Here is a 12,426-nt window from a genome sequence, read left to right as displayed (position 1 = left end):
TAAATTGGTGGCAATCGATGTGTTAGAGAAGGGGAGGCGAGCATACTTTCGAGGTGCAATGGATGAGAATTTAATCGATTTATTTGCTGACTTACAGCTAACCAATGGTGGGGAAAGCAAGAGAGGCCATGGTTTGAGACCTATCAGGTAACACCTTTACAACGCGCATATCGATTTAATATTTTGACAATTACTGTGTACATATAAGGTATGTAAGTGGCACCTTTGAGTTGAAAACAATGTTCAATTACACTCTTTCTTTTATCAGAACAATTTTATAAGAACACGAGCTTCAAAATTTTCAAGGATGTCTCACTCACTTTGTTGACAAATGAGGCCTGAACACCCCCTAGAGCACACTAGCTAGCAATTGCACTGCTTGCATCCTAATAATTTAAAAACAATGCAAATCAAGAAGAATCCAGTTTGAAATTCAATTTACTGCCATTTTGTTCTTGAAAAAAGAGTGTATTTAAGAACTAGTTTGAGATTAGGCAAAGAATGTTGAAAAGTCCAATATTACTCGTAAACGTTAAACAAATTGCGTATACCATTCACTCTTATACGATATCCACTGGTTCTTCATAAAACTCAGTTTAAAAATCGATAGTTCTGTTTCCTCATTGCCTTTAATTTCAGAACATCTCTCATGTGTTTTTATTCACGGAACAATGTTATTTAGGGGTTGAAGTCCCCCTGGGAATTTGCTCTTGGCAGCTTTCAAAAAAGCAACATCTTTTCTACATTCAGAAATCGATGTATCCGCCTTTTTTCATAAGAAAGCTTTTTCTTAACAATAAAAAGTTACATGTTGAAATTCTACGAGAGGCGCTACATGGCGTGAAGGGTTAATCAGCGGACTTGAGTGACTAGGCCATGCATTTTGCAACTTTGTTCTTCATGATTTCACGACAAAACGTTATAGTGGTGATAATTGCTTTCTGAAAGTGACGGTATTTGCACGCTAATCTTTATTGACAGTAATCCTTTTGTGATTTTTCTAATTTAGGATATACATCTATTAAGTGATAGAGCAAGGTGGGAAAACGCTAACATGACTCACGAATTGAATTTGCTAGAAAAGTTTCTTTCAATAAAAATGCCCAAGTTTCATCTATTCTCAAAATTCTTATCAATTCAGGTTTTTGAGTCTAAATATTCATTTATTATTCTTCAGGCTGAAATATTCTATGCCCTTAAATGAACGCGTTTAGTTGAATTGCCAAAGGTTGGACAGTGTAAACGAAAAATTGAATGTCAAAATAGCTGTTTCGACAAAGTGAAACTTTCTTTTTAGAAGTTTGACGAGTTCAACTTTCATCCAACTTTCTGCTATTTTATTCTTTAATCCTCCTTCAAACCTATTGTCTTTGATGACGTGCACTGCACTTCAGGGGCTTCACTCCACCAGCCAGGTAATTTTTTTGATCACGCTATTTTCTGAAATACTTATAAAAGGCTGCCAAGTGTCAAAGAATTGAAAGAGTTCATAAGGTTGTGGAGAGGGGAAAGCTGTCTTTGGGACATAAGATTACCTCTGTATCACAATAGAAGTGCATAAAAGACAACATTAACGAGCCTTGCTGAGAATGTTATCTTTGCTGGTACCTATACATCAATTCAACTTGCAGCCTCATTTTGAAAAATTCGTTAAATTCTCTTGTACAGAATTTTTGATCGGATTTGGAGCAAGAATTTTCACCCGTAACGACTTTTGCGGTCAAATCCCTTAGTATTTTTCAAACTACATTTCTACGTAAAATCTAAAATACAAGCAAAAAAGGCATGAAGATTTTTAACCGGCCTAAAATTATGGCGATAAAACCACATCTGAGCTTGAAAAAGTCGTACAATGAAATTCGGATAAATTTTCAAAACGAAGCCCTAAGTTGAATTGGTGTATGGCATCTCGCAGCCTTGCGCTATTTTTTCAGTATCAAATTCAACTAGTTACAAGGAATCATCAAAAAGTTTGTAAAAAATTTTCAAGATTCTTTGAAATTTTTTATACTGTTCTAATTTAACTCGAATTTTGAAATTTTGTTGTTGATTTTAAATCTTGGAATATGTACAGTATTTTGTGAAATCGAACAACATAGAACAAAAATGTTTGCAGCCGCTGTGCAAAAAGCTTCTGCGCCTGCAAGCTGCGGCCAAAATTTTTCCCGCCAAACGACCATGTGACAGTTTGATTGCGATCCAGGCCTCCTGGGAGGTGCAATATTATAGGGTTTTGTGTCACCACAACCACAAAATACCTGAGCATGGCGGAGTGAACTTGAAGCCTGATCGGCTCATTTTATATACAAAATTTTACAATGTGAGTTTGCCTCAAATATTGTCAGTTTGCCTCAAAAATTTTAATTTATTTTATCTCAAAAACGGCAACATGCCTAACGCTGATTCTTTTATTGATTCATCTTCATGCCCCAAAAAATAAGATTATATTGGACGGCATATTTGGAAAATTGGGTCACGTTCATAATTTCACCGCAAAGATACCTAACTTTAGGATTGTCAAATTATGGGTGCGATTGACTGATGATTTGGAATCGCCATACTTTTTGGGATATGCAGTATATTCATGGAGGTTTTTCATTAAAATAGATTGGTCACGAATGTAAAAAGCTGTTTTTTAACGCGATTTTGAAATCGCTTTGGTATTTTTCTATAAGAGTAGGAAACCAAACAAAAGCGAAATTTGGCAAGGTCAACGTGGGAAACATTGCTCGATATTTAAATTAACGATCGTGAAAAATTTCAACCATGCCGCATCCTGAATTTTTGTGTACTTGTAGTCAATAGTTAATTTTTTTGGATAATGTCTCCTTCAATGGCGGAAAATTGGGTAACGCTTTAAAATTTAGTAAAGCAGTAAAGCAAAGGCAACGAAGAGAGTTAATAAGGTTTTAAAGCCTTAATTTAATGATATAAATGTATCTTAAGTAGATAATTTATCTATTCCATAATAAATCAGAGGTAAGATTAAAAATCAAAGTTTGTTTTCTCATATATTTTTAAATCATTCGCATCCGGGACAGAACGACACAATTTTCGCGGGCATGCAAATGACGTCAGCATGCGCGCGCATAAAAAATTTTTTTGCACTATGTTAATTCGAACGACAAAGTTTTGCTTTTTAATGGAAAATACTGACATTTTTAACCCTTTATTGACCATAGTTGCCATATGGCAACAAAATATTCCTGCCCCATTTACAACAAGTTGTCCTCGTTTTGGTAACATTTCCAAGCACGTGTTTTATGTTTGAACTCTGCTCTTCTCAATACTCATCCTCAAAACTTGAAGATGAGGAAGAAGATGAGAAAGTTGTAGAAGATGAAACAATTACTGAAATGATAGTTAAACAAAAAGAACATTATGAAAACTTTGAGGCTGAGTGCATAGAAACAACAGATGAAGATCATATTCCATTCAAAATTTTGGAGAAAACTGTACAAGAAGTGAATGCAGATAAAGCTAAGGACTCAGTTGAAGATAACTGTATTGACAGAGTAGGGAATGAATGTGATGTGAAATCTAACGATGCAAAAAGAAGGGCCAAGAAAAGTCATGTTTTTCGTTGGGGGTAATCGTAAGCCCCCAGCCGTTGACTCTACCTTCTCAGGGAGAGTCTTTAGTTTGCCCCCTGATAATTTTGATGAGCTTACACCATTATGGTACTTCAAAGAATTTTGGGATGATGAAATGACAGACAATCTGTGTGAGCAAACCAATTTATACAGTGTTCAAAAGTCTGGAAAAAGTATATGCACTACAACAGATGAAATTGAGCAACTCCTTGGTAACCAGATAACAATCTGTGTGAGCAAACCAATTTATACAGTGTTCAAAAATCTGGAAAAAGTATATGCACTACAACAGATGAAATTGAGCAACTCCTTGGTAACCAGATAAGAATGGCTTTGGTTAAGATGCCAAGATATGCAAACTATTGGCAGGCGGAAACACGATATGCTCCTGTAGCTGATGTAATGAGCAAGAACCGCTACAAAATTTTCACAGAAAGTTTTCAACATCTGTTTAACCTGGGGTTTTGTTAAAGAGTCAGTCAGTTGCTCATTTGTTGCTACATGTTCTACCCTCAGTTTCTCACTTTCAAACATGTCTTTCACAAAGTAGTACTTAATATCAATATGCTTTGACCTTTTGTAAAAAACTGGATTTTTCACCAACTGTATGGCACTCATGTTATCCACACATAATACAGGAATATCTTTTTCATCTGCAATTTCTGTATAAAGGCGATTCAACCAGATTAATTAATTTGTTCCTTCACTTGCAGCTACAAATTCTGCTTCAGTTGTTGAGAGTGAAACACATTTTTGTCTCTGACTAATCCAAGAAATGGCTGTTCCATTGTGTAAACACACTACACCAGTGTGTGACTTTCTGGAACCTTTATCACCAGCAAAGTCTGCATCACTATATCCAGTGAGACTTTGGGACACTTTACGGCTGTATATTAACTTCATATCTTTAGTCCCTTTCAGATATCTGAAGATCCTCTTCACCATTTTCCAGTGTCTTTTGGTTGGCTTGTCCAGTACTTGTGACACTAAACTCACTGCATATGCAATATCTGGTCTGGTACACAAAGGAAGATAATTCAAGCTACCAACAGCTTCACGATAGGGCTCATTTGTGAGATAATCACTCTCATCTTCGGACTGCTCACAGCCAGATTCAACTGGAATACTAACACAATTACAATCTTCCATTTTGAACTTTTCAAGTATTTTGTTCATGTAGTGTCCTTGACTGATAGCAAATGATCCATCATCCAAATGTTCAATTTCTAAACTTAGAAAATATTTGGCTGGTGAATATGTGATTTAAAACTCCTCCTGTAGATGCTGTAGGAAGTTATTTAACTTACTATCACCCTGTTTTGCAGCCACCAGCCCACCATCTACATGCAATGCTATCATAATTTTTTCTCCATTTCTGTTGTAAGTAAACAAGCAAGGATCTGCTCCACTTTGTGTAAAGCCTTGTCCCAATAGGAAATCTGTGAATGTTTTATTCCATACTCATGGGGCTTGTTTGAGACCATAGAGACTCTTCTTTAGCTTGCACACACGACCTGAACCATCATCATAGCCTTCAGGTTGATTCATGTATGTAGCTTCCTCTAACTCTTCATACAAAAATGCTGTTTTGATATCAAAATGAGTAAGAGTCATATTTTCTTTTGCAGCTACACTTATCATGGCACGAATAGTATCAAACCTTGTCACTGGACTAAAGGTCTCATTATAGTCAACTCCTTCTTTCTGACTATATCCTCTTGCCACTAATCTGGCTTTAAATTTGTCTACTTCTCCAGTAGCATTTGTTTTAACACGATATACCCATTTACATGACACAATATCTCTATCATCAGGTTTCTCAACTGATTCCCAAGTTTCATTTTCTGCAAGTGACTGCATTTCACTATCCATAGCATTTATCCACTCATTAGCATTTTCACAATGTATAGCATCATTGAAAGTACTTGGTTCATTGTATGCTATCATAGCAAAGTCTTTATATCTACTTGGTGGTTTAATTTGAGCACGATCATGCAATACTAGCCCTCTGACTGGCTCTTCAGGAACCATTTCTTCATTATCTGGCTCATCAGGAATCATTTCTTCACTAACTGGCTCAACAACTTCATTCAGGTTAGAAACTCCTCCTGTTTCTCTGGAGTTTGTAGTTTCCTCTTTAAAAATCACATTGCAGGTTGTAACAACAGTATCTCTTTCAGGTATGTATATTCTGTAACCATCTTTGTCACCACAGTAACCAACTTGAAAGCCTTTTTGAGCTTTGGGGTCAAATTTTTGTCTCCTTTGTTTTGGAATATATGCATAACATTCAGTCCCAAATATCTTCAAGTGATCAATGGAAATGTTTTTTCCAGACCACAGTTCATAAGGCGTTTCTTTACTTGACTTGGCAGGTCCTGTGCGATTAATAATATAAGTTGCTGTATTCACAGTTTCAGCCCATAATTTTCTTGGTAAATCTTCTTTACTGTGAAGCATTGAACATGCTGCTTCAACTAGTGTTCGATTTTCCCTTTCTACTGATCCATTTTGTTCAGGTGTATACGGCATACTGAAACGATGCTGAATTCCGTTTTCTTCAGTCACCTTTTTAAATTCCTTGTTATCAAATTCTCCATCACCATCTGTTAATAACTCTTTAATAGTATGTCGCAAAACGTTTGCTTCTGCTAGGAATATTTTGAATTTATCCACTACTTCACTTTTCCTTTTCAAAAAATTAACACTTCTGTATTTTGAAAAGTCATCTTTGAACAAAACATAGTATCTGTAGCCACTGAAACTATCATGGTCCATTGGACCACACACATCAGCATGAATTAAATCCCCTGGCTTTTTTGCCACAATTGGTCTGGTACCAAAGCTTTTTCTGTGATACTTGCCCAGACACAACCTTCACAAAATTCATCATCTTTGATGTAGTTGATTTTATGTTTCCTTAGATACTTTTCAACATATTGTTTGTTTTGATGACCAAAGCGTTCATGCCATACCTGAAGTTTTTCTGCTTTTTCTGCAACTAACACCTTCACTGGCTTACTTGGCAAAACTGCACGCAAGTGTCTTTCACCAACAACCAGAGTGGTGTTTTCTTTTATTAGTGAACACTGAAATCTATCAAGATGATATTCAATGCCTTTGTCAGCTGCAGCTGGAACTGAGAACAGATTTTTGACTACATCTGGGGTATACCACACCTTCTTTAGTGTATGACTGAGACACTCACCATTTACAAAGGATTCCACTTTAATGTCACCTTCACCATACGCCATCATGACACCTTTGTTTCCCAAGGTCATAGGTTTTGGTGTATTAAAGCTTGTATAATTCACAAAATAATCCTTTGATTTTGTCATGTGCTGTGTGGCCCCTGAGTCTGCTATCCATATCCCATCAGCAGGCACTGATGTCAACAACACCTCACCAAACAATGCAGAACTACTGGCATTAGATCTTACAGGTGCAGATTTAACATTGGGGCACTTCCCAGGGGGGGCACTTGGCACACAAACATAGGGGGGGGGGGGTGGGTCAGTCCGATATTTTTGGGTCAAATGTTTGCCAAAAGTGATATTTTAGGGTTAAATATTTGTCAGAAATGATATTTTTGGGTCCTGCGAAAATAGTAGATACAATTCTGATATTTCTAGGTATCAAATTTAGAAACACTGATATTTTTGGGTAGTGAATATCCAAATTGAACATTTGCTCCATGTGTGGTAATGGCAACTGCAACTATATACGTTTTTTTTGAATTGCAGATCTTATAAATTACAGCTATGTCATATTATCTCACCCAAAATTCCAATTTGTGATATTTTTGGGTACAAGAAATAAGTAAAACTGATATTTTTGGGTCTTATTGAAAATGAGTTGATATTTTTGGGTGGCCTTTAAATTTCTTGGACTTACCCCCCCCCCCCGTATGTCTATGTGCAGAGTGCCCCCCCCCTGGGGGGCACTTATTCTTAAAATGTCCAAACTCTTTACACCCATAACATTTTACTTTACTCATGTCCTTTTTGTGCTTCAAAGAACTACCATTGTTGTTGTATTTCACTTTTTGTGGTTTCTTACAAACAAGAGCAGACACATTACTGCAAAAAGTTGTGGTTTCATTTATTCTTGACAAGCGGGTTTCAACCATTGTGAGTCGTTCAAGCAGATATTCAACTGTCCTTTCATTTCTAAGAATAGATTCCCAAGTCGTGGGAAACTCAAAATATTCATTTGGCAAAGTACTCAGTACTCAAAAACTCAAACTCAAAACATTTCATTCACAGCAATAATTAACTACTACATTTCTATTTAATACTTGAACCACAAATAACAATTATTTTTTACAAAAAAGAAAAACTACAAACAGTAGATAGTTCAAAGTTTGGTATGTTTGCTGTCGGACATATGAAAAGAACTCACAAGGAGCTATCTAGGTCATATGCCCGATTGGACGTTTATAGGTGTAGGTGTTCGATTTCAAAAGAAGAATGTGAATGAAAAATAAAAAGGAGGAATATCAAGATAATATGGGTTAGTATAATGAGATATGTTAATTGGTTATACTAAAAACACAATAGTGAGATGCATGGTGGTAATAAATGTTTAATGATAATGTTCATAATTGGGTTCAAATAAGTATATCAATTCGACTTTAAGAGATAACTTTTCAGGTTTTTGATGAAAGATGACAGTATTCGCATTATTAACAAAGTACCTGGGAGTCTACATTTATCCACTCTCCATGATTCTTCATTCAGCTCCATCCAGAGTTTCTGTAACTTTGAAACATGTGTTGCAACAGAATCACCTGCCTCCACCTTGTATTCTAGAAGTTGTAAATACAAGTGTTCCAGTCTTTGTTCAGACTTTTGTTCATATGCAGTTTCTAGTTTGACCCACATTTCCCTGGCAGTTCCCAACATAAGAATTAACTGTAATACCACATCATCCACATTTGAAATAATAAGAGTAATAGCAAAGCCATTCGCTCTTTTGAACAGCCTCAGTTTTTCGGCGTGACTCTTCTTATCTTCTGCACTCGCATCTGCTGGCAAATCTTCCGACATTTTCAAGCTACCAGTGAGTTTTCAAGCTATCTCCTCAAAGCCATGATACTGCAAGTTGGAAATGATTTGTAATCTCCACACTGTCCAGTTGGCTTTGCCACTCAGCTTTTGAATATTAAACTTATCCATGTCGGTTCCCAGACTGCAACCAGCGACAATCAGAATCACATGCACATGAGTTCACAGGACACACTGTAATTTTAGCGCTAAGAGTCAGGCTTAGTCACACCAAAAAAACCTCCTCATATAGCACTACAGCTATTGACGTAATATGCAAACAGCCACGTAAATTTAGCCTGAGTTCCAGACCCCAAACTAGAAGTATTGGGTCTGTGCAACGGTGAAAGAAACCTTGTCCGAGAGTTGAGTTGAATTTATAATAATTTATGCAGCGAAGATCAGTTAGCGGAAACCAAACCAAGTGAAAATGGCGACCAAGCTGCTTGGATCTCACAGCAAAGACATCGATAAACATTTCACGTTAGTTGCGCAATTACTTGGAGTCGAAGAGCTTTTCACGGAGCAAAAGGCAGTGTTAAAACAATTGTTTTCCGGTAAGGATTTATATTACAGTGCAGCGACAGGATCAGGAAAGTCTCTTATTTTCCAATGCATTCCTATTTTGATTGATATCCTGTAGGATCAAGCAATTGGTACGTCTACGGTTCTGGTTGTTTCCCCGCTAAACGCTTTGATGTTTGACCAAATCGAAAAGCTGAAAGCCACAGCTGTTCCAGGGGCTGCTATATACGAGAGCCAAACGCAGGAAGTTCTGGGAGAAATTGGGAATGGCGACTATTCATTAGTTTATACATCTCCAATAAGCATGTTGGCCTCCGATCATTGGCGATCAGTGCTCTCTAGTGAGGAGTTCCGAACAAACTGTGAAGTGATTGTAATAGATGAAGCTCATTGCATTGTCCACTGGTAATGAAATTTTAGGTTATATGATTGCTGCCTTTATTTTTTAAGTTATAAACCTTTACATTAAAATTATCAAACATTCCAATAATAGATATGTGTAAATGAATAAAATATATGCAGCATAATACAAAGCTAGTATATAATTTACTATATACAAACATAGGTATTCAAATTCAGTATATAATATACTATGCCAGTCATGCTATGCTGTTTCAGAATGTAACTAGAGTACAAATGCCATGGCAAGATTTAAAATATAAATAACAGAAAACTTTTCCAAGAGAAGCTGGTAAAAAGCTATTGGAAATTGATGATGGCCATGTCAGATGAAATGTTAAGATACCATGTGAAATAGGCACAACCCCATGAAGAAATTATTTCAGTAAAACTATTTGATCAATGACAAAGCTGTGTGAGTGGGACAGCAGGAATCATTTCAATATTATTTTAATTCATTGCATTACAGTCACAATTTTGTTTTCCCACAGCTTCAAACATATACACTGAAGTTATAAATATTTAATTTAAATAATAAGCAATATTAGCATCTCTCTGTAAATGAATAAATGTAAGAAATCACTACTGTCCTTAGCCTGACTTAAGTATTGCTATTTGTCTTTATTTTAATAAATCAGTTAGTTTTGAATTTTATTTGCAGGGGTAAAATAACAGATGTGAATAAATCAGCACCTTTTCGTAGTTATTATAGCAAACTTGTTGAGCTAAAATCTCTTTTAGAACCCACGTATTGCAATATTTACTGGAACAGCTACTACTTCAACAAAAAGCAAAATATTTGAATTGTTGGACTTGGATCCTATGACAACACATGTGATTCAACACGAACCAATCAAGGATAACTTAAGATTTTTGGTGAAACATAGTGCACAAGATGAAGCTTTAGAAAATATTTTTGAATGCATTATTGAAGAACTGAAAAACAAAGGCACTAAAATGAGTGGAACACTGATTTTCTGCAGAACCAGGAAGCAGTGTGCTGCTATCTACCAAATGTTTGTTGGCTGTATTGGAAACAGAATTTATAGAGGTGTGGACAAATCTCCTTCAGAACGCATTGTAGAAATGTTTCATGCTGGCACTCCTGAAACTGTCAAAAAACATATCATTCAAACCCTCACTGATGTTGATGGTCACATTAGAGTGTTAGTGTGCACAGTTGCCTTTGGTATGGGAATAGATTGTCAGTATATCGTAAGGTTGATTCATTTTGGTGGATCAAAATGTATAGAAACATATTTACAAGAGTGTGGACGGGCTGGAAGAAGAGGAGAGGAAAGTACTTGCATTTTTCTTTATAATGGAATGCTGCTTAAACAATCAGACGAAGACATCAAAATATATTCAGATGCTAAAAATTGCAGAAGGGCTGAGATCAAAAAATTCTTTCCAGAGTCTAAAGTGAAAAAGGGAATTTCAAAATGCAACTGTTGTGACATCTGTGCTGCTGGTTGTATTTCAAACCATGAAGGATGTATTTTAACAGCCTTCACGCCACCACCTTCTCTAGGGGAACCCCAACAAAATGGAAAATACGCCAAGTTTCGAAGGAAGCTAAAATCCAGTTGAGAGAGATGCTGGAGTCTTACAAGCTGTCTTTGCTTCCTGAGCCAGAAAATGCAAAGTTTGTTTCTTATCAAAATACAGTTTTTGAATTTACAAATTTGCAAGTAACCCAGGCAGTTAATAACTGCCATAAAATATTTTCCCTTCAAGACGTGAAGGATAATGTTGAAATTTGGCGTAACAAATATGCAGCAAACATACTTGCTGTTATCCACCATGTTTTCAAGGACTTTGAGCTCAATTTGACGTATAATGACCTTTGTGGAGAAGAAGACCATGAACTCGATCATGGTGATAACAGCTATTGTGGAGACTCAAACATCACTGAAATGCATAGTGCAGCTTTTAATGGTATAGATTGTACCGACACAGACCTTGATGTTTCGACAGATATGGAACAACAGGAAGAAATCAACAGTGCACTAGAACATATTGCTGAAGAAGCTAATTTACAAATAAAGTTTTTATAAACAATTAGAAGCTGTTAAATACATCCAATATATAGAACAAAATGCACTCTACAACCAATATGCTCATGGATTTGTTTCTTTAGATTTTAAAGGATCTATCTTGCTCTATCTTTTATGAATCAAAATTATTTATATGAGCCTGAAATGTAACCTTTCAAAATCATTAAAAGAGCTCCAGTTGAATCATATTCAAACAGACCTTTCTGTAAGAAGTGACGCATGCTCGAGATTTTTCTTGCATGAGCAATTGCTCCAGGGAAAGATAACCAATGACATTAATAAAAGTTAAAAAATGCTAAAAGCGTCCACAGTGTTTATAAAAACTACATAATCCTATTGCAAGGTACTTTGGTATACGTTAACATCAAAACAGTGACAATTATCTTTAATGCACTCCAAGAAAGATTAAATACCCAAACCCAATATTAAAATACTTGGTGTATTATATTCATTAAGAAGGTCATTTAGAAATAATTGCAGGATAATTGCAAATGTTGTACGAAACATTAAAAAAAACGCTTTAACAGCCCAAAAAATGCCCTAAGTGCTATGTAGTTCAAATACTATCAGTACCTATACTATAATATTCCTAAACGTTAGCAGTGGAATGGATTTTCAAATGCATTTTTCCATTAAGATGTGGTCAATTTAGCTTACTTATATTTCCTGTGTTCTGATAAAACAGCTTTGAATCCTCTAGGTCACTTGCTTGGGTTGCCAAAAATGACTGAAAATGTGTCAAATTGATAAAACATTTTGCACAAACAAACAAAGGCTAGCCAGTTAGATTTCTGCGAGTGCTGACAC

The 12,426-nt window shown here is 35.9% G+C and overlaps 1 pseudogene; it reads right to left on the bottom strand.

Moving 5' to 3' along the window:
* Window positions 1-4,283: 4,283 nt before the first annotated feature.
* Window positions 4,284-4,742, bottom strand: LOC135683876 (uncharacterized; annotated as a pseudogene).
* Between the last annotated feature and the right edge of the window lie 7,684 nt (window positions 4,743-12,426).

The sequence above is a fragment of the Rhopilema esculentum genome, chromosome 7, assembly GCF_057945365.1.
Source record: "Rhopilema esculentum isolate cy_ngs chromosome 7, ASM5794536v1, whole genome shotgun sequence".
NCBI lineage: Eukaryota > Metazoa > Cnidaria > Scyphozoa > Rhizostomeae > Rhizostomatidae > Rhopilema > Rhopilema esculentum.
The sequence above is the reverse complement of the archived record's forward strand: the minus strand, read 5'-3'. Positions and strand labels throughout refer to the sequence as shown.